The 23,088-nt window shown below is 36.2% G+C and overlaps 1 protein-coding gene across 1 annotated transcript in view; it reads left to right on the top strand.

The window, feature by feature from the left end:
* DGKB (diacylglycerol kinase beta) overlaps positions 1 to 23,088 on the top strand; it is a 610,815-nt gene that overhangs the window by 333,720 nt on the left and 254,007 nt on the right. The window lies entirely within an intron of this gene.

The following is a 23,088-nucleotide window of genomic DNA, read 5'->3' as shown; positions in this document are numbered from 1 at the left end:
ACAGCCTATATATGAAAATGACAGTGTTTAAGGTCTTCCTTCATGTCAGAAGCTGATGTATTTTTCTCTATAATAATTTTAATTCTTCTTAATAATAAAGATATTATTCACATATATCTACTTAATTTTTATTATCAATTTCAGCACTACTTGATGACATTTCTCACTGCCCACTATGTGGTTAGATGTCATTTACAGCCCTGTGTTTGTACAGGCTAATGTGTTTATAAAATGTATAAAATCACATCTTCATGTAACTTCTTTGTAAATCTGAAGCATGCATAAATCTTGGTTATGTAGTTTAGAGGGAATATTTCCTTTGGAACGGCAATCACATAGAAAATGCCTTCAGACTGACCCAGGCCACCAGTTTCTAGTGTCTGTTCAAAGAATGCCAGGCGTATAGCAGATGCCCAATGCACTGCTAGCCAACGGTATTTGAAGATAACAAGCAGCCCTAAAAGTACATACATTACCAAGTTAATTAGGCATATGCATTTTGACCTAAACTTTTGAAGATTAAGCCTTCACTCAGAATTAGAAGGATTTAGGTTATTTCCTAAGAAATAATGCAAAATATTTAGGATATGGAAATAGTCAAATACATTTCTATGAGGAAGGCATGCGAGATAGAGTGCATAAGCAGGTTCCTACTTATAGGGACAGGTTGTCCGATTTCAACATGGAAACAGGTGCGGCCATAGCACTTTTTTATAGTTTCAAGAATTTGCAAATGGCTTTTTTTAAGTAGTCCTAATAAGGGTGTTCCAGATCAGGTCTCTCGTCACATTAAATCATATGCCGTTAATATTATCCTCTAGTATGCTCACCTTGAAATTCATTTATATTTCAAAGAACATGGTGTTTCTAACATTATCTTAAGGAAATTAATTACCAAAATATATAGTTCTGCTCTTGGTGCTTCTTATGACAGAAATTGAAAGATCTGGGAAAGATAATGGTTATTCCCGTGCTTAAGAGAGTGCTAGTGAGAGGTTTATATCGTATTCTTTTTGAAATTTCTGTGTAAATCTAAGTTAGTTGTTAAAAGGAATAATGCTGTTTAACTTTCTGAACTTTAAGATATTCTTCAATCAAACTGAATTTAAATAAATATTTTTGCTCTTTTAGATTTGAAACAAAATAATCATTAAAGAATTTATCCCTCTATTTAAAACCCTTTAGTACATAATATTTGTTTTTAAATTATTTATAAAATTTGACTATTAGTATACACCATTATATGTTCATTCTTACAATATACATGTCTCACACTTTTTCTGGTTCTATTTAGGTAGAGGAATTTAATTCTTACTTTTAAAATATTGGTATTAATAATTGTATAGCCATTAAAATATGTATCTGTTAAAATGATAAGTATAAAAGCTAATAATAATTTTGGGAAAGTGCAAAACTGTGTTATTCCATAAGTAAAACTATGACCAAGACTTTAAGTAACATGCAAACCAGGACTAGCTATAAGAAACATATCGGTGGTCTGACAAAGATGTCTTAATGCTGTGGTCATAGCTCGTTTTCAAGGAACCACTTCAAGTTCTTAATATCCAGCACCACCGATGACCAGCAGTAGCCCAGGAAGACACTATTAACGTAACTCTACACCAGTTATTTAAACCTATCCTTTTTGTGATTCCCTGAATGAGACAACAGTGCTTTTTCTAATTCCCCACCCCTACCCCGGTTCAGAGGCATGTATGTGCTTCCCTTTTGTACTGCTTTCTGCTTTTTATGAAGAGGTATAAAACTAAAAACTGAAATTGGTGTGGTTATTTAAATAAGGGAATTTAACTCAAAATTGACAGAGTACTTTGCTATCAGGTATGTTAGAAGGTCTTGCTGAGAAGACCCTCTAATGTGTGGAGGCAAAATAAAACTAAGCTGATATAGTACACTGATCATTTAATGCCAATATATTAATAAATCCTAATGTTAAAAGAACCCATGCTTTCCAAATTGCCCAAGAAATTAATAGCATGCATTAATTGAGAAAATTTCCTATGCTTTAAAATTATCTTCATTCTGTGGAGGTAGTCTTGATTTTTCTGACATTAGGCTTTGTGAGATCATGGAATGAGGCTGTGTCTGGGATTTTAGTATCTTCACAGTACACGGAACATAATTAACACTCAATAGATGTTTACTAAACTTATTCATTAAATTATTTGTTATTGAGTGGTTTACTTGTCTTTCAATTAAGCTCCTGAAGTTTAGATGAAATACTACTTTATCTGCTATTGATTTGGTCTATTATTTACTCTACAGATATTTAATAAGGAAACCCCTTTGTATGATGGGCATCTAATGAGAAGTGAGTCTTTTGAAACCCTAAAGTATTTGAAGAAAATTGAGGGATATTTAGAAAACTTAGATAGTGATAGGTTTTGTAGAAAAGTATAAGTTAATAGAAAAGCCTGTGTTGTAACATACAAAGTGAAGGATAATTCATAGGGCTCCCGGTTAAGGTGACCTTTGACATCCACGGCATGGATGTTGAAGTAAGGGTTGCTTATACATTCTCTGCGTTAGCTGGAGAAGAAACACTTATTTCTAAGTATCTGTTTGCAAGATACTTACATTTTATTAGTATCATTCCATGCAAATCTTGTAAATACTATTTTCCTCCTTGATTTTGCCTTTGTCTTCCTAGGATTTGTGTTTTTGCTTTACATGAATTTGCATGTGTTTTATGCAAAGATTTTATACACACGGAAACATATATACACATTCGCACATGCTCACTCCCTAGGAAACCAAATAAAGAAATGAGATTTATGAAGTAACAATAGTTAGTTCAGAGATTTCCACAAAATCGCATCTGACTAATCCACGGTAGAGTATTTTCCCATAAGGAAGAGTAACAAAGTGTAACAAAGCAGTTTAAGAAAAAACATCTACTCATTATTACAGATTCTATACCAACATGGAGATTCTCAGTAAACATTTGTCAAATTAAACCACTACAGTAAATTATTTCTTATTCATTTGCTGCTGAGAGCAAATATATATGTATAATTTACTTTATACATAAATTTATTACTTTAACTCACTCATATAAATGATTAATTTTAAGGGAAAAACCAAAGATAAGCTTTGCCAGCAGTAAAAACTACTGTTTCTAGGAATCCCATCCCTAATTTACCAAGTGTTTTTGTGTTAAAGTCACAGAAGCTCCTGTTTCCTTTGAGTTCGGACCTCTCCCCTGAGCAGCGGATGTCTCTCCTTAACAAGAACCAGCTGTGCTCGGGGGCCGGGAGGGATCCACTAACCTAATTAGACAATGGACAGCTGACTTTGGGGAATGAGTCTGTGACATTGATCAGTGTCAATGACAAACATTTTTTTTCTTTTGATGTTCAGACATAATCCATAGGCTAGGATTTGGAGTTGGTTAGCTTTCAGTGGTTATATTTTTTTATAATAGATAATGTCAGTGCCATAGAAGTAAGTTAATTTGATATAAAGTTTGCATACCTAATTTATAATATCCAAGTGCTTTAGAATTCAGACTATCAATAATATAACAGAAGTGTTTTTTGTTCTTCTAGAATAAAGCAATTGATTATTGGTAGAAATTATCTCTGGGAACTATTTTGAGAACCCTCATTATATCTCCACATTATATGACATATTAAGTATCAATTTAGTCTATCTTGAACTCTTTCCAAAGAGGTTAATCACCTCATTAAAAGGTAATTTTACCTAGAAGGTAATCCCCTGGTATGGCTAATTGGAATTAATTAGACACTTGCCATTGCTTCTTGCTCCACCCAAACAATAGTTGCTTATGCCTTTCTTATATGCCTGTGTTGAACATTATTTTCTGAGCATAATTAATTCTAAAATATTGATCTTAAATGGATGACTCACTTTTTCAAAGGAAGGGTTCCCTCACAAATATTTTTCTTTAAAGACAAAAACTAATATTATCATACATGCAATACTTTTGAGTTTGCATATTGTTTTGTGTTTCTCCATGACCAATGTCTTCACAACACTGGGAATTTTACTTGAGAAACCTGCACCCTCCTACATATATCTTGGTACGTGCCAGCCCTAAAATAGGATGCAAATATTTTTGATAGGTAAAATATCTGAGGAGAGGTAGAAATGACAAATTCTTGAATTGTATGAATTTCATTCTAATTTTTCAGAAGTCTACTTCCCACTGAAGGTTCTAGCAAAATAAAAAATAAAATAAAATACCAGAGATGCTACAGCCTTATAACTCTTTATAAGATTGTGTTTGGCAAATACTTTTAAGACATCAAAATTTGCTAATATTTGCCAAGATATCCCAGTTACAAACTTTAAGCCACCACAAGAATAAGGGTTTGATTTCCTCTCCTTTCTAATAATATTGTTCCTATATTGTCTTTGCCCTAACAGTTTCCTTAGGTTTGTCAGTGTCCTCCTGTCCCTTACAGGTTCTACTCACCCTTCACTTTCAAAGCAAATGTCATATATTTTCTTGGTTTTGGTATAGCAGCACTCCACACCCGCATGTCTCTCCTGTATACTACCACTATATAACAAACTACTCGAAAGCTTAGTGGTATACAACAGCCATTTTGTTATGTGCATAGCTTCTGTGGGTCAGCAGTTCAAATGGAGCAAAGCAGGGATGGCTTGTCTTTGCCTCCTTTCAACTGGGAAGACTCAGTGGTTGGAAGTGACCTGACATCTAAGAGATGGAATGAGCTGGAGGCGGGGCTACTCTCAGGCCAGGTGTTGGATGCAGGTTGTTGGTTGGGACTGAACTGGAGCCCTGTATTTATTTGTCAAGGTTCTTCAGAGAAACTATGCCAGCTAGACTCGCCTCAAAATGGGTGATCTTTACTGAGCCCAAGTCAAATGCTCATCTCATTCAAAAACACCCTCAAAGACATACCCAGAAATGATGTTTAATCTGAGCTCCTTGTTGCCACTCAACCTGTCACATAAAACTAACCATCTCAAACATATACACGTGGTTTCTCCATGTGGCCTGGGCTCCCTCACAGTGTGGTGGCCTGGGGTAACCAGTCATCTGACATGGCAGCTGAATCCTCCAAAAGTGAGTGTTCCAAGAAAATGGTGAGAAGCTATTTGGCCTTCTTTTGACTTAGCTAGCCTTGGAAGTAGCATGGTTTCATGCTCACTGTGCTTTTATTGATTGAAGCAATCGAAAGCTTGCTCATATTCAAAGGCAGGGGACACAGATGCCACCTTTCAATAGGAGGAGTTTCAACAATGAAAAATACCATGTTCTTGTTTTAAAGGAACTTAGAGTTTAATAGGAATAATATCACAGTCTACAAGTATATTAAAGGCTGCTGTTTACTTAGGAATGACTCTACCAAGTCATTAAGTTGTTTTCCATCACACAATGTTTGTTGTTTTTATCTTCAAAGTAAGACTGCTCTGTAACTATTGCTATTTTCATTTTGTAGAGGTAGGCAATGTCCACAGAACATTCATTGTAGCAGAACCAAAGCTCATGCTTTTAAGACATAAGTGTTTGTGTACTCAGTAGCAAACTGTGTTTCTAAAATATCTCCTTGTCTCTCCATGTTCTGCCCCTCTTTCCATGGCATTTATACTTCCTTTGAATTCTTGAGTCATCACTTGTGTTAGAATTTCCAGTTGCCTTCTTTTTACTTTATTTTCCTCTACATCTGGTCATTTTAAAGCGGTCTTAATGCATGTTGCATTTCACTGACACCAGCTATTATCAATCACTGGCACTGACCTTAAGAACAATACTAGTCACCCATATATTCACCATGCTAGACCAGGGTGATTGCAATATACTGAAAATTGGTGAGGGTGACAAAGGGCATGTAGTGTTTTATATATAGCCTTCTTTAGGTAGATTATATAAATAACATAAAATATGGCTTGATCTCTACAGAAAGTGATCTTCACAACCCAATTCTGTGAATAAATTTTCCACACTTTCCCATTGTCATTCATTGTGTTATAGAAATCAGTCTAATCTAGATTCTCTTTCTGCGTAAGTGCAAGAGCTCTCATTAAGGTCACAACAAATTTCTGAGTCACTAAATTACATATAACTATATGTATTATATACAATGTGTATATGAAAACATATGCACACATATTTTGCATATAATATTTTTTGACTTTCACAGAAATTGAATTTGTCAGTTACTCTGTCTAAATTTGTCTTGGTCCACTAAACACATCATCTTAACTGCTTATTCCAAATTTTGAGTCTTATTTGTTGCTTCGTCTGCTGTGTGTTGCCATAAGTAGTCAGCTAGATATTAACAAAGAGAACAAAGGGAATTAGACGTTGACTACTTCAATAAATTGGGGAGCATAAGCCTGCCTGCCCCGCCAGGAAGCTGTAGGATTTACAGACTCACTCACACACTCCAGGGGACTGCAGCGGAGGAGACCTAATCCTAAAAGTACAGGAAATCTCTCCAGGAGCACTGCCTGCCCTCCAGTACAGGATTGGTGGGGGGTCGAGGGGAATGGTTGGCCATAGAGGCCTGCCAATCTAAAGTAGGGGGTGTGGAACTGTTAAAAGCTCACAAATCTTGGGGATTTGATTGGTTATTTTGGAAAAGCTTCTGGTTATAACCCCAGGTGATCAAAGAAGAGCTCTTTCTTGCTGGGTTACCAACACACACCTCTTTGTTTGTGTGGGAGCCGGCCACCATTGGGTCCAGCAGCCCGCCAGGGCCCACAGCCCATCGCGTGGGCTTCAAAGTACTAAGCTTTAATATGAAGGGGAAACTCTGGACACTGTCCTTTGTCTTGTCCCTGCTGAGGACACAGCTGAACTTTTTCCATGGCAGCACAGGCAGAGATGGGATATTGGAAACTCAGTCAGATCTTCACCCAAATCGACTTATGATAGCTCCACACCTGCCGTATGAGTCTGTAAAATGCTCTTTTCATGATCTCATCAAAGAGCCTGATTTCCACTGGCAGCGTAATCCAGCCATCATTGTTAGCAGTTCTCAGTTTTCTAAGACATGCTTTTTCCCCAGTTGACACTTTCTTCTCTAATCTCTTGAAAGTTCTTTGGTAGTGGTCTTTTTAAAATGCCAATTTACCTCCCTTTATCAAACCCATTAGTTTCTCAAATCCTTAATAATTTTTGAGGCCCTCCCTGATCTCGCTCCAGGCACGACTCGGACATTTTTTCTTTGCCCTCTGTCGTTTTTGCCCTTTCCTCCCTCTTCGATTGGCTGTTGCCGTTCATTAGACTGCCATCCCGAGGATAGGCTTCCCTGTTCCACCCAGCTGGGTTAAGCTCCCAAATCACCCTGTACTGCCTTGTGGAAAAATTTTAGAGGACTACTAATTTGAAATATTGCTTGATTGGTTTGTAAATTCCTTGATGTATTTTAACTATCTAGCCCTTCTCCTTTCCAAACTAGGTACTTCCATGCAGGAAGAAAGAGATCAAAATTCTCAGTTCCTGAATTACCAGAGGCTTGAAATTGGTTTTAGAGACAAAAGTTTGAGAGTAGATTAGAAAATTTTATAATTTGGGCTTGTGAGTATCAAAAGTAGAGGCCTGAAGGTCTCAGGATGGAGATTTACGTTATAATCATGATTCTGATATTAACAGTCAATCAAGGGATCTAAAATGATTTAAAACAATGTATTTAAATATGTATATTTGTAACCATAATCTTTTAATTTTTAAAATTTCAGTATAGTTAGTGTATGATATTATATTAGATTAGTTTCAGGTGTACAGTATGGTGATTCGACACTGTTATATTTTACACTGTGCTCACTCCACAGATTCCAGTAATCATCAGTCCCCCCATTAACTCGTCACCATATTATTGACTATATTCCCCTTCATCTTTTACTCCCAGCCCCTCACTCTCTTCCCCTCCGGCAACCTTCCTGTTGGTTTCTGTTTCTATGAGGTTGTTTTTATTGTTTTGCTTGGTTGTTTTACTTTTTATGATTCCTCATGTGAATAAAACCATAAGGTTTTTGTAGTTTTTATGTCACCTCGAGGGAGTTTGTCAATGAAGAGTTAAGTGCTTAGTCAAGAAATTTGTGTTGGAATTGGTGGGGCACAGGAATGAACAACAAAGTAACAATTGCACTATGCCATGTAAACATTAAAAATAAAGGTCTTACTGATGCTACTTTCAATATTTTTCTTAGTGGTATTATTTCTTAATTTTATTTTTTAAATATGATTATGATTTTTTCAGACTTCTACATTTTTTCAGCTTTATTTTTAACAGAGTCTTTATTACATACAACCCCTAACATTTTAAAACTTCTTTATGGTGAATAAAGTATATTTTTGTTCATACGAACACATTTACGTGGCTTTTATTAAAGTCATAGGTATGAAGCCAGATGTTTATTTTGTTTGAAAAAGTTTTTTTTTTCAAAAATTGATTGATGCTTTTATTACCAGCTGTTTTTTTTATTGTGGTAAACTGTACTTAAGAAAACAGTGTGCTGCTTTATTTTTACGTGCACACTTCACGGCATTAGTTACATTCACATGGTTGTGCAAACCACTTTCACCATCCATTTCCAGAACATTTCTCCTTCCCAAACCAAATCTCCATACCCATCACATAGAATCTTCTCTGTCTCCCCTCCTCTCCTCCAGCCCCTGGCAATGACCGTGCTACTACTTTCCATTTCTGTGGGATCTGACTACTCGGTGTACTTCATGAAAGTGGAACCATACAATAGTTGTCCTTTAGTGACTGGTTTCTTTCACTTAACATAGGTTTTCTGGGTTAGTCCATATGGTAGCACGTGTCAGAGACTCCCTCCCTTCAAATGTGGTCTATACATTCAGGATTCCATGGTATGTATCTGCCACCTCTGGTTTATTCATTCAGCCACTAATGGACACTTGGGTTGTTTTAACCTTTTGGCTGTGGTGCATTGCGCTGCTGTGAATATTGGTGTACAAATGGCTCTCTGAATCCTAAGCTGGTTTTTAAAGATACTTTTGCACTCACCGAAAATGAATGTTAAAAGGAGTTACAAACTATGTTAGAACAATTTTGATCTATAAGAGATATTAGATAAGGCCTAGTATACCCGTGTCTTCAGACAATCAGGTAAATGTGGATTCTCTGAATTTCAGTTTCCCTCTGACCTCCTCTCTTCTCACCCCACTCTCCTTTGGCCCAAAACAGAAAAAGAAATCTTTGGTCAACACTGATTTTGCTTTATGGTGTATGAGTCTCCATAATTTATTTTAATTCATGAGCCTCCATATTTTATTTTAGTATTTACTTGACTTGCTGTGTTACATGTCTTTGAAAGTTTTAAACAATTTTCTGCTTTTCTCTTTTCTGTAAATCTTCCTAAATGCTGATAGGAAAACTGAGTATAAGTATTTAAAGGGCTTTATAACTTATCATCAAATAGGAAATTTACCCTGTAACTGAAATATTTTATGTATATACATCAAATATATATAATCCTAGGTAACTATTGACTCAAAGAAAATTAATCACTCCTCACTTTATAGCCTAATGTTCTCATATTATAAGACTACTCACATGTCATTTACTCAGTAAAGAATTTAATATTTACACATGTATATTTTTTCATTATGAAAACCAAGTGATTAGGAATAAATTTTGGAAAAAAAAAAGATGACCTCAAGGCTAACACAAACACCTTTACCATGATATCATATTTCTTTACCATTATTTTTAATGTGTGCCACAAGAAATATTTATTACAGGTCTATAATATGAAAGTGCTTGGAAAATAAGTAAGGTTAATAATTAAATATCTTCCCTGCCCTTGAAAAGCTTGCAGGTCAGTGGGAAAGACAAACCAGAATAAAATGTGGTGAATGCTATCAGTGCAGTTAAGTGCAAAATTGAATGCAAAGCCTTGCCAGGAGGAAGTGTCTATTTTCGTCTGAGTTGAGGGGAGAAGTCATCCCCCCCAAGGGTGTTCTTATATCCATGGCCACTGCTCAGGGCATCATCACCAAGTTCCTCCACTGAAAGCTACAGTTCTTGCTTCTGCTCAGTACGGCTTAGTGGGGCCACCACCCTGAAAGACAGAAGCCCAGGAAAACGCGCTCTCCTGCTGAGGCTCTCGGTCCACCTGGGAGCTCCTAGTACACAGCGGAACCGGGGAAAATGCACAATAGGGTTCAATCAACAGTGTCTGTGAAAATCCTGGTATATTGTGAGAGTGAGTTGGACTTTTCATAGACTTTAGTTTCCTTAACTCATTTTCTCAGCTTTCGGAAGTTGCTTACATCTAAATTTCTATGGCCCTCATGTTCTATTGTGAGTGTTTAATGATCTAAAAAATACTTACAGGCACTATATGAAAAACATGGTATGTAATAAAGCTCGTTAGCATAATCAGTCAATGCCACATTTATCTGCTTTGTAAGTTTAAATCTGTACATGTTCATTTATCTCTAAGCAGGGCACATGCTATTTATGCCACCCTTCTAATTTACTAATAAGTTTATTAATCATTGCTATGACATAATTTGTTTTATTTTTGCACATAGACATATTCAGGTCTTTACATGTATTTTTATATATTTATTCTTATCTATCATTTTTCCTTATTTCATTTTTTTCTAATTTTTAAAGCATATTCTATTAGAAAGGTTATTTAGAATTTTGATAATACTTTCTATGGTATTATCAAAACATTCATGCAGTGTAATGCATGTAATCTGTAAGTTTGTGAATATAAAATGATTTTTATTCATACTCAATTAGCTAAATGTTACTGGCATTTTTTTTACATTTTAAAATAGATATTTTAGCCTGTTTCATGTCTACCTAATGATATGTCATATTTAAATGTGTCGAACTAACTGAAACTTACTATATTACATGAAAGAAAGAATGCAAAGTCTAATGAAAAGTTTCTGTTGCTTTCTTTATCCCTGTTAACTGTGTCATTCTTTATTAGAAAGGTTACCATGTACAGTAATTGCACAAGTTAGTAGCCATCTGGTTTGCATGGTGAATCTTCCTACCTAGCACCATAACTAATGTCATCACTAGGATTTCATAAAGGCTGGACTATGCCAGGCACTCAACCAGATGATTTTCTTGGACTGTTTTTTATAACCCATACGCTATGCTAGGAGAGGTTACTATCATTATTCCCACTTTATATATTTCCTAAAACTGAATTATAATTACAAATAACTTGCCCTAACTGACATGTTTAGCAAGATACTAACCATTCTGTCAAGATAAAATTAATTTCATACCCATTTACTAACCAAATATTTTTTTATTTGGTTGTTAAGAGTAGAAGGTGGATTTGATACCATTCCAGGCTCTTAGAGTGTACAGCTTATTTGGGGAAAGACACATATAGACATATAGTGTTATGAGATGAATGCAGAAATCAAAGGCCCATAATTAGGAATAAAAATGAGACACAAATTTTCTGTGGTTGTGGTATTATAGTGGTGCTACGGAGGCTTTCTAGAAACCATAGTATTCAAGTATGGTTCTACAGTACAAATAGGTGCTTTGCGAGTGGGACTATGCAGTGAAAGAAGAAATAGCATGTGTTGAGGCACAGTAACATAAAGCATTTCGGTGTGTGATGGGGAGGGTAAATAGTTCCAGGTAGGTAGGTAGGTAGTTGAAACATTAGAAACAGGACATTGAAGGGGATCTGTTCATTCTACTCAGATCACAAAAAACTTGGTAGTCCCCTTGGAATCTTGGACTTTATCCTATAGGTCATATGAAACCATCATAGGGCTTTAAACAGGACATAGGACTCAGGAAATGAATTTTCAGAAGAAAAAAACCTTTACTGTTACCCAACGTGTTCATGGATATGGGTATGGATATGGGTGGGAAGGAAGTGGGGAGTAAACGTGTGAATAAAGGCAGAATGGTAGCCATACTAACCAAGAGGTGGTGTGTGGGGTGAAGAGTATTAATTTGGTTCTGCGTTTATTGAATGTGAGGTATTGGTGGGATATCCATGCCAATTTCACAGGCAATAGATCATTTACTGGCCTGGAATTAGGTGGGATGTTTGGGATGGAGATGAGAAACCATCACAATAAAGGAGTCAATCTTGCTTCACCATCCTTAACCTGGAGCGTTGGAAAATCTAGAGTAGTGATAACTGAATCATTTGACTGGGTTAGGGTAATTTGAGCTGTACTTGACATAGTAAATTGTAGTTATGATTTTTGAAGAGACAGGCATAAAATCAGTGATGAATGATATTTTTGTAATTATACTAATATGTAAGTATATTATTACTAATTACTAGTTTTGTCAGGCATTTATTTAAATTGTTTTGGTTTTTATTTACATTACTTTATCAGAAGCATTTATTATTTAGACATGAATTCTTAAATTGTTTTATTTTAGTTTTTAAGATAAGCAACTTAAGAGTATAACTTTAGCCCTGGCTGGTATAGCTCAGTGGATTGAGCATGGGCCTGTGAACCACACGATCGCAGTTCGATTCCCAGTCAGGGCACATGCCTGGGTTGTGGGCCAGTTCCCAGCGAGGGGCACACAGGAGGCAACCGTAGATTGATGTTTCTCTCCTCACCTTCCCTTCCCCTCTAAAGATAAATAAAATATTTAAAAAATAAAGAAGAGTATAACTTTATTGTGACTATTACAAAAATCACTGTTAGAATGCCAAACATTCAGTTTAAAATCCCATCTTTTATATAAAGAAAGAAAGGAGCTGTAGGGGGTATCTAAGCAAAGACGGAAAAGATTCTCAGTACAGTACTTTAAAGTAAAAGAATTTTTCCAGCAGAGGGCGCTGGCTCACATGCACTCAGTCATTGCGGAAATCCCTGTGATCACAAAAACAAGAGTCCTTTCTTTTTAAGCACGCTGGCAAAGTAATATTTTTGCTGAATGTTGTCTTAATACCAGAACTTTGATATTTTTACCTGTAGTCCTTCTCTTGTGGAAGCATGTATCTCCTTTAGTGAAGTATAATTTGAGTTATATTTGAATGCCACCCAGAAGACTTGAGAATCTATTATAAAATGCCCAAATCTAATCAATCTACGGAAGAAGGTTAAAGGCTACCTGTGTATGTTAGTCCTGATGACTAAATTGATTATATTTGATGAACAAGACTAGTTTTAATGTGATGTGCAAAGGACATCAAACTAAGTGTTGATACTCTTTCTTAATTACACCATTACTAGCTAAATACATGCCAAATTTTCTTAAACAGTTTTTAATTGGAACTGAGCACATTTTAAAAAGAAATTCTTATTTTTTTAAAAAAAATTCTCCCTGGCTGGTGTAGCTCAGTGGATTGAGTGCGGGCCTGCAAACCAAAGGATCATGGTTTGATTCCCAGTCAGGGCCTGGGTTGCAGGCCAGTTCCCATGCCTGGGTTGCAGGCCAGTTCCCAGCAGGGGACCCCTGAGAGGCAACCATACATTGATATTTCTCTCCCTCTCTCCTTCCCTTCCCCTCTAAAGATAAATTTTAAAAATCTTTAAAAAAATTCTTGGATAATTACCTCTAGGAATAGTAGCATTACTTCAGTTCAATATAAGAGATTATTTTATTTATGAGATTTTTCCCACATACCTCTTTGGTTTTAGAGCCATTTAATGATCTTGCAAAAAAAATTATATACAAGTAATACTATATTTCTTATAAAAACATTTAAATGAACCTCACAGTTTACATTTTTAAATTTTTTACATTTTCTATATAGACAAGCAAATAAGGAAAACATTTATTTTAAAGCACATTCAAGCTCTTCAATGTATGGAAATTATTGACAACTGTATATTTTAGACAATTACTTAGTTTTGATAATGCAAGCTCTTTTACATACCCCTTATACTGGTATACCATAATTTCTTGTTATTAAAGCACACAGCATACTTTCTGAAGCTGTGTACAATGAAATCTATGACATACCTGTGTAGTGTCTGAAATCTGTTTCCATTTAAAAGATGATATGAAACGTATTCGCTTCATATGTTTTAAAGAGAAGTTCATGCTGTCATTTCTACTTTATGATCCAACATGGTGAAAGTGTAGTAAACTGCTCAGAGACCACTGGGAAGTCCATCTTAATGTAGCAGCGTGAGTGAGTCCCATTTCTTTTCTTCATTCTATGAAGCTTTTAATAATCTTATTTGCCAAGATGATTGTTTAATAAAGTGACAAACTGTCCCACGGATGGGGTACATTAATTTACCTCTAAAGCTCTTCCTTGTCCCTGATAAGAAGGTGATAATTAGGTTTCAGATTAGAATAAAATAATCGTGTCACTTATATAGGTACCTAAAATATATTTAATCCTTTATATAAACTTGAAACAATTAAAAGTTGTAAAATATTTTTTCTCTGTGAATTTTTAGGTAAATACTAATATATAGTGTTAATTTTAAGCTAGCATGATTCTTTGGAAGGTTAACAGTTGGAAAAATAGTAGAAGAATTGATTAACTTTTCAGGTAAGGCAATGGTATTACGCTTTGTAGGACATCTACCTAATTAAATAGCACTCATTCATATCCTGATTTAATTTCTTCCTTTGTCCACGCAGAGTACAATTTAATCTCTGAAAAGTCACATAGAATCATTTTGTACATGTACAATATGTTAATAACCTCAATTTCTAATGTTGTTGAAAGCTCAAATTATTGTTAGATACAAGTGATTACATTTCAGTTTTAGGATATTACATAAAATTAACTAGATATCACATCATAAGTGACCAAGTACTATGTAATATTTGAATTATCAACAGTGGAAACACAATTTATTAAACCAAAACGAAGAGGGTTTTTTTTCTAAGACTTTCACTGTCTTGGACTTGATGATAGCACATTGTCCTGAAGTTCTAAAGCCCAATCTTCTCTAGCTTTAAATAACCAAAGTTAATTTCCTCTTCTTACAGTTTGCAGAGTATTAAAAACTTCCCTGAATCTATTTCCTGCACCCAAGCTGGAGAATGTTCAGTGCACATTCATTCAAAATACCTTCATGTTCTGGCTCAATTACTTTTAATAGAGTCAAGAATGTTGGTGTAGCTTTGAGTGCACAGCATGAAAGTTGGGGTTTTAGTTAGAAAACATATAAAATGAGTTCCTGTGGAAAGGTAATCTCTGGAGAAACGTAGTAATCAGAAAACCTTACTGAAGACCATTAAAGGCACTGGCAATGTCATGTCCTTTCTTTGCACATGGTAAACACAAGTTATGATGTAACTGAAGTAATTGCAGGACCTTCACAGGGTAAAATGTAAAAAAAGATAATATGCAAAAATTTCATAGCAGCTTTTATTCATTCTGCACTTATTTCTTTGAGGTAGCTTTTATACGGCTGTGAAAACCTAAGGCATTTTGTACAAAGCAATTTTGACAAATGTTCATAGTTCCATACCAGTAAAATGCATTTTAATTTCTTTCTGAATGTTCCAAGCTCTCTAGCACATAAACAAGTAGTAAAACTCATATTGAAGTTATTTTTTAAGTTCACTATTCAAATGATGCAAGGAGGTTTTCCTCGTCCTTGTTAAGGAATATCAAGAATTCTAAGCAGAATTTGTGTTAAACACGCATTGATTATTTGGAAGTCCGAACCTGATACTGGGCTGTGTAGATGATTTGGGCAGGAGCAATGCCATGACATCACACGAAGTTCATGAACCATCTTTTCTCTGATGGAATCCTAACTCAGCTTCTGCTGTTCACCAGCTCTGAAAACTTAGGTAAATTATTCAAAATTTAGCATACTTCCTTTCATCAACTGTGACAGCAGACTAGCAATTCCTGATTCTTAGGATTGTTATTAGGTTAAGTTAAACTGAATGATGCACATAATGTAGCTAATGTTCAGAATGGTTTTCCAGTCAACATTATGGTCAAGAAAAAAGTACAGGTTTGATAGGGACTAACAGGGATGTCATAGAATTGAGTGGTTTCTTTAAGTGGGAGAGCATTTTGACATTATACTTCCCTCCCAAAAGGCAGAGAAAGATATAAATGCTTTCCACAGTTGCATAACAAGATAGGTCAGGGTTTGGAAAACTATGGCACATGTGCCAATTCCAGTCCTTTGCTTGTTCTGTTTAAAAAAAAAAAAGTTTGATTGGAACACAGCCAAGCTCAGTATTTTTCCTGCTGCCTACTCCTCTGTTTGAACCACGAGGGCAGAGCTGATATGTGAGCCAAGCCATGAGATCCATTTTGCCTAAAATATTTACTATGTGGCCCTTACAGAAGAAGTTTACCCTCCTCCATCACAAGAGTTGTAAAACTAGAATGATGAGAAAAAAATGTTCAAAAAAGTGTGGGTAGCTCTCAGAGCATATAAAAAGAGTGGGGACCCCAAGTTGTGAAAGATAAGGTCCTATGCAAGAGATGCAATGGAGATATACAGTGGATGAGAAATTTAAATAAACTCCTAATCTTACGTGGTGTGTGAGCTTTGAGTCATCGCAGAGCAACTGGTATTCCCTGCAAAGTGTAATATATTCCAGTTTAAATCCAGATGCACAACACAAATAGTGAACTAAGACAATGTGGACACTTTTGAACAGACTGTCCTATGTCTATGTCGGCTTCCGGTACTTGTTTGGTAGGGAGGGCAAGACATGTTTGATCTCTGAACTGGCTGTAGGGCTGACAAGCACTCATTCTGGAACCTTATGCTTAAATGCAAGTCCAGGCTCTTTTGCTTACCAACTAGGTGACTGACTGTAAGTGTCGGTGGATTAGTCCCCTTTGTTCCTGAGTTTTCTCTTCTGTATAAAAGCACAGTGATAGTTCCCACCCTAGAGTGTAAAGAGGAGCACCATGTTTCACTGTGTATAATACATGCACTCTCATGTTTTGGGCATAAACTTTCAGGAAATAATTAATTAATTAATTGTATATAGGTATTCATTTTTTGTATTATAAAGGCATTTTAGTATTTATTTTAGAACATATTTCGGTGTAAGAAATGTTATGTAACAAATAATTAAAAAACACAAGAACAGACACAAGTTGTTTCAGGTACTACCCACGTATAATGCACATCCTTATTTTTCCCTCAAAAAATTGGGCAAAAAATGTGCATTATACACAGCAAAATTTGGTATATGAGTTGATGCAGGTCAAACTCAAAGAAAATGGACTGGCATGTAGTGGTCCCTGTACGTGTAAGGCATTGCTACTTCTGTTTCCATTCACATGGGCATATGAGGGGGACCCAAAAAACCCTGGAATTATTTTTTGGACAGCGGGCCCTCTGTAGTACAGGCTTGCCTGGGTAGATGAGTGTTCTCGGAGCCCATCTATCTCAGTGTACCAGCTGGTGTTGCTGTGTAAGTCTGCATTTGGCTTCCGTGAACTTTTCTGAAGACTCTTTCAACACATTTAACCACTGCATGGTGGGCAATTTACCCCTCTGCCCCACCCCACCTATTCACTTGGTCCTACCCCCAGGTGATGTAATTTGTTCCCCTGAGTGAACAAAGCCCTCAAAGGGAAATGTTTTGCCATGTGGAAGAGTTGAAACAAAAAATGGCAGAAGCACTAAAAGGCATCAAATTTGATGAGTTCAAAGCCTGTTTTGAGCAGTGGCAAAAATGTCTTGATAGGTGTATCGCATCAATGCAATCAGTGGAGAGTAGTTTGAAGGTGACTGAAGTTTAAATATGTAAGAATAAATACACAATTTTTAATAAATATTTATACACAGATATTTATAAATAAATTCCGGGTTTTTTCAGTCCCTCCTCATATTAGCTGTTTCATTTAATATATTGTTGATGATTTTCATTGCATAGTGTGAATTCAGTCATAGTTAATCCTTTATTTTGTACTCTAGGGCTCTGATTTAAATTTACCTTCATGTAGATATCTCTGTTCAGACAATGGAAACATACCTGAGAAGGTCAGGCAAGAACTTGTATTATAAAATGTTTTGCAAACAATAATTATCCAAATGTAAAATGCCATATAAATATTTCTTTGGGACCTTAATAAATTAAATGAGACATGAGTGTTTCTTACCAGAAGACAAAGTGTAAAATTCTAGGGTCACAGGTATTTTAAATTTCAAACCAGTTTGTTTTTAAATACACACTTGAATAATTGGAGCCCATATGGTCCGTATGAGAATAAAGTTGTTAACAGATCCTAGGTAATTACCTGGTGTGTTTGGGCTCTAAGAAGATTTGTGACCTGCATTATTGTTTAAATAATTATTCTTCTGGATAGGCATACAGACTTTCAGTTCAAAATTCACTTTCATGTGCATTATTTTATTTGATCTTGCATAGTGTAAGCATCCAGAGATGTATGCCATGCATGCTCTTTTCTTTTTGGCAGGAATTATTGCAAGCATATTGATGGTGATAATTAATATTTTCTAAACAGTCAAAAAACAGGTGTACCTTTCCAAATAAATCCAAATAAAATTTCAAAACAAACTTGTTCATTGACTGCAAAAAACATTCAACAAATGAAGTAGAAATTGTCTTGAAAGCTTTCACCTTAAGAGTATTGTTAGAGTATTATGTTAAAATTTTAAAGATAAGAATCTTGCTTTATTCATCTCTATATCCTCATTGATTATCAAGTGCCTAACACACAGTAGGGCATTCAATACACTTTAAATAATATAAATTTTCGATTTATTTTGTTATTTTTAATGACAGTTTTCATGATCTTTTTTGGTTTGTATCTAAAAGTTTGCAGGATAGAATTAATGATGAGGGTAGCTAAGTTAATTTTACATTATTATATAAAAGTTACTAGTCTTGGCAATAACCACGTTAACAGAAACTACAAAAGAGCACCTTTCTTTAGTCTCTCTACTTGGTCTCATCTTGTTCTTGATTCACCATTCTCACTGATCTAATAAGCACCTGGTTTTATCAATTAAAATACTTCACTTTCTGAATCGAAACTTTTTCTCTTTCATGCAACTAATTACCCAGTTTTTCCTGCTCTGTTTTTCCACTCACTGGCTCTGTCCCTTCTTTTCCCCTTCCCAGAACGATTCTGGGGACAAACGGCACCTTACATTTCCTGTTAGCATAGGGGAAGCCTCTGTCTCTCTCTGCTCCAGTGTAGCAGGAGTCAGGCGGTCACTGGGCATCTTCCACAGGTGCCCACTATTTGGGCAGGCGGTCATGTGACCGGTAACATCCTTCTCATTCATTCTCAACATCCCACACTCACCAACTACTTTTCCTAAATTAATGCCCCCTCCAATTTCATCCTCTTGGCACTTTCGAGTCCACATTTTAGAAACACAGTCTCATAATTTTAAAATTCTTTTTTCATGTTAGTAATGTCTATGTGGCCCTGTAAAACCTTTTTGCAGACCTGTTTGACTTGAACACTCTCTGCAGTCATTGCTATTTCACTGCCCCTGTGCCACATAAAGCACAGAGTTAGGAAAACCCCATTGTTATTCCCAGTCACAGATAGGGTATCCCAAGGCCACTCCTGGCAGCTTTGATTGCCTGGCCCCACGTGGATATTTTTCTTTTCCACTCTGAGGGGTTGGCCTGAAGAATAAAGGGACCAGCATTTAACATCTAATCTCTCGTCTCTCTGTTTGCAACATTTTGACTCTCATGGTGCCACCCACCCACAGCAAGGCTTTGCCCTTCTATTTTGGCAAAAAAGCCCCCATTGTCTGTCCTCCTCCTGTAGCTTCAGTGTATTAATTCTTCTGGTAGCCCGTCACCTGATGTGCAAATCCCTGCTGTGGAAATACAAAGAAAGGCTCTTTATCTTTCAGTGAGGTCTGACTTTTGCAAGAGTCAAAAATGCATATCTCCAGTGTATTGCCTGGATTAATCCAACCTGAAGAAGATACGCATGTTGCAAAATTAGTAGGGGAGTCAGAGGCACTCAGGAGTTTGGTGTTAACCAGCATGACAATGCATGGGTTTCGCATCTCGAAAATAAAAAGAAATATTCTCTGTTACATCTCCTTTGCATAATGATACAATGTGTTCTTTGTCATATTAATTTTTTTACTCCATAGAACAGCTTATCAACAATCCCAGAAGATGAGAATTAGTGGCTGTGCCATAGAAAGTATTCTAGAGTGAACTTTAAAAATCACAAGTCCACTAATTTGAAAGCAATTTACTACATTGTTTACTTTACATAGTATAGCACGTTCATAAAGTATCCAATTAGGTAGTTTCACTGAACATTCTCCCATGAGAGTTTGGCAAGAACCCCAAATCAGAATAACTAACTGGTTTGGCTAAACGTTTTGATCTAAGAGTCACACGCAAATTAAATGTCAATCCTCTTACTCTTTTTGAAGTTGATATTTCCGTAATCTGTCATGAAAGTAAGGATTGCAAGGATATGCTGCCACATTAAGGGAATGTGGATGTTTGAGTCGAGGTTAAATTCCACTAGGAGATATTTAGAAAATATCTTGTCTTATGGATTTTTTAATGGTAAAATATGTTAGCAAGGCTCAGGAAAGTGGATGTAGATATTATAGGCAACTGAAAGTAGTAGGTGGTTATTGTAGCTGGAACGCCTCCCGGAGCAGATGGTTTTTGAGGAGTTTTTGAAGGAGAAGAGCAAGGTGGTCTGCCTGGCATATATTAATTGAGTGCCTGTTCCAAGTGTAGGGGGTGGCTGGGAGAATGTGTGATGTCTTGAGTGGGCGAATGATACAAACAGTCATAACTTCAAAATAACCTGGAATTTATATCTCAGAAATCTTACAGACAATTCACAAAGACACAGTTTCATCTGCAAGGAATCAGGAAGATGCAAAGTTACACAAACAAAAAGTTAACACCATGTAAAGTATAACTTCGCCAACATGGTTAATCTTTTCACATTGAACACTCGGCTATTGCTCATCAGCAAAAAATCATAATGTCCTAATTAGGAGAAATTATACTAAAACTACTTGTGAGTTTGTGTTTTAAAAGGACAGATTTCATCAAACATTTAAAATACAGGATTATTGACCTCTAGTATATATTTGGCATGCATAGATTCTGTGAGAAATGATATGGTTTGATTTATGTGGTCATTACATTCAGTTTTCAGTTTTTCTTTCCTGAGGACTCTTGAGTCTATCCCACCCATTCATTTCTTAGGGTACCATTCTGCTACAAATAACATTACCTCATACTCGTTCTGCTAAAAAATTTCCTAGTTGAATTTCTTTCTGTCTTTAGAGTTCTTTAAACACATCTGTGTGTTGCTCTGATTGATTTTTCCTAAAAAATTGACTTTGCCCATCCACTCAAGAGTGTCACATGTAAAAATACAGACTCTGGAAACAGATTTCCTACCTTTGAGTCCCAGCCCTGTGGCTTCCTAGTTGTGACCTTGGCCAGATGATCTTCTCAGTTGCTTAGCTCTCTAAATACACTTGCAGAGTAAAATCACCTTCCTTAGAAATGTGTTGTGAATGAGCGTAAAGTAGTTATTATTCACAACATATTGTAAACAATGCCAGGCGCGTTGCAAACATACTGTATGTGTTTAACAAAGGTCATGATCATGCTTCAGAAACTGCAGATCTCACCATTGTGTAACAGAGGGTTCAGAATTCTCGGTCAGGCATTCAAGGTCTTCTCCACCATCTGCCTCCCACTTTTCAGTGTTAACCAACCTTGTTTCCAGAAGCATGCATTCTACTCAATCAGCATAGCATCTCTTTGGGCCTTTCTTGCTTGCTTTTTTTTTTAAACCACCAGCTTTCCTCAAACTAGGATGCTCATCAACATTTCAGCATTTCACTTGCCTTCACCTCCAAGTTATATGTTAGATCATGCACAACTTTTGGAGACCTTTAATCCCACAATCTTTTCCTTTTTTCTCCTTCCTCCTAACTATCATCCCTATCCAAATGACTCCACCAACACTCATAGCCTAAGCCACTTGTATAACAACATTATGTTGTTAAATTTCTATAATTTTCATAATCTCTCTCCAATAAAATTGCCAGTCCTTAGAAAGCGTAGCACCAGTGCACAACAGGAGCTCGACAAAAGTATGGTTAATGAGCAGATGAGTGAATGCATGCATACGCCAGTGTGTTCAAAAAAAGGATCGACTTCAAGGAGTTCGAAAGTTCTAAAATTCTTGAGACTTCAGCATCAGTCTGTCAGCTTTTAGGTAGTTCCGCTTGAGCCAAGAACCCTCTAAAAATCAGTTGCATAGACTGCAGTTGCTAGTGAACAAACAGAATCAGTGCTTCCTGAGAAGGCCACAGTCAAGGAAATGTTCTAACCTGCAGAGGAGCTTATTAACAGCTGACGGGTCCCAGCTGCCCAGTTACCAGTGGGTGTGCGGTGACAAAGGCGGCCGGCTATGGGGCTGGCCGTTGCGTGATGATTAGCCTAGGGCCGTTGGCATGTAGAGAAGGGTACTCAGTGTTTCAAGGCTGCGACCTGGGCTGGTTGATAACTGTACCTCTAGTACCCAGTGACCGAGAAAATATAAAAAGATACAAAATAACATCAATATAAAAATGCTTTCACATAAACACATTTTACGATCTATTTCAAAAACCAATGTCTTTGAAAATTATCAGTGTATGGAAATACAAAACTATTTCTTTTGTTATTTTGCTACATGTGTGAATTTATAAGCCCACTATAATATATTGATGTACTATTCATGATCCACGTTTTGGAAGGTATTGGAATAGAATGTGGCATTAGTGAGGCCAAATTTACCAGCCAGTTTTAACGAGTCTTTGTGTGTCTTTGCACAAAACTCTTACCCGGAACCCTGGACCACATATTGAGCAAAGAATGAGTGAATTGGATACCAGAGAAATTCAAAGAGCTCTCAGAACATGTGGCATAAGATGCATGCTTTATCATATTTTGCTGAATATTATTCCAGTATTTGTCAATGTTTAGTTGAATTGTTTTTAAATTGCCATATTTGGTAACAGTGAATTTCTGGCTGCATGCCATGTGTCAAGATACTATGTGAAGTGTGTAAAAGCTACCTGGGCAAGTTTCTGTTAAAGCTAGACCTCTTTACCCTATTGTATCACTCTTAAGGAGTTAATTGAGCAATTGATAAAAAAAATAAGTAAACCAATTAAACTAAGTTCTCAGGAAGGTTTAATAAGGATCTTTG

Source organism: Sturnira hondurensis, unplaced genomic scaffold (assembly GCF_014824575.4).
Source record: "Sturnira hondurensis isolate 20B ecotype Veracruz unplaced genomic scaffold, ASM1482457v3 Scaffold0008897, whole genome shotgun sequence".
NCBI lineage: Eukaryota > Metazoa > Chordata > Mammalia > Chiroptera > Phyllostomidae > Sturnira > Sturnira hondurensis.
This window is presented reverse-complemented; position numbering and strand designations above follow the sequence as displayed.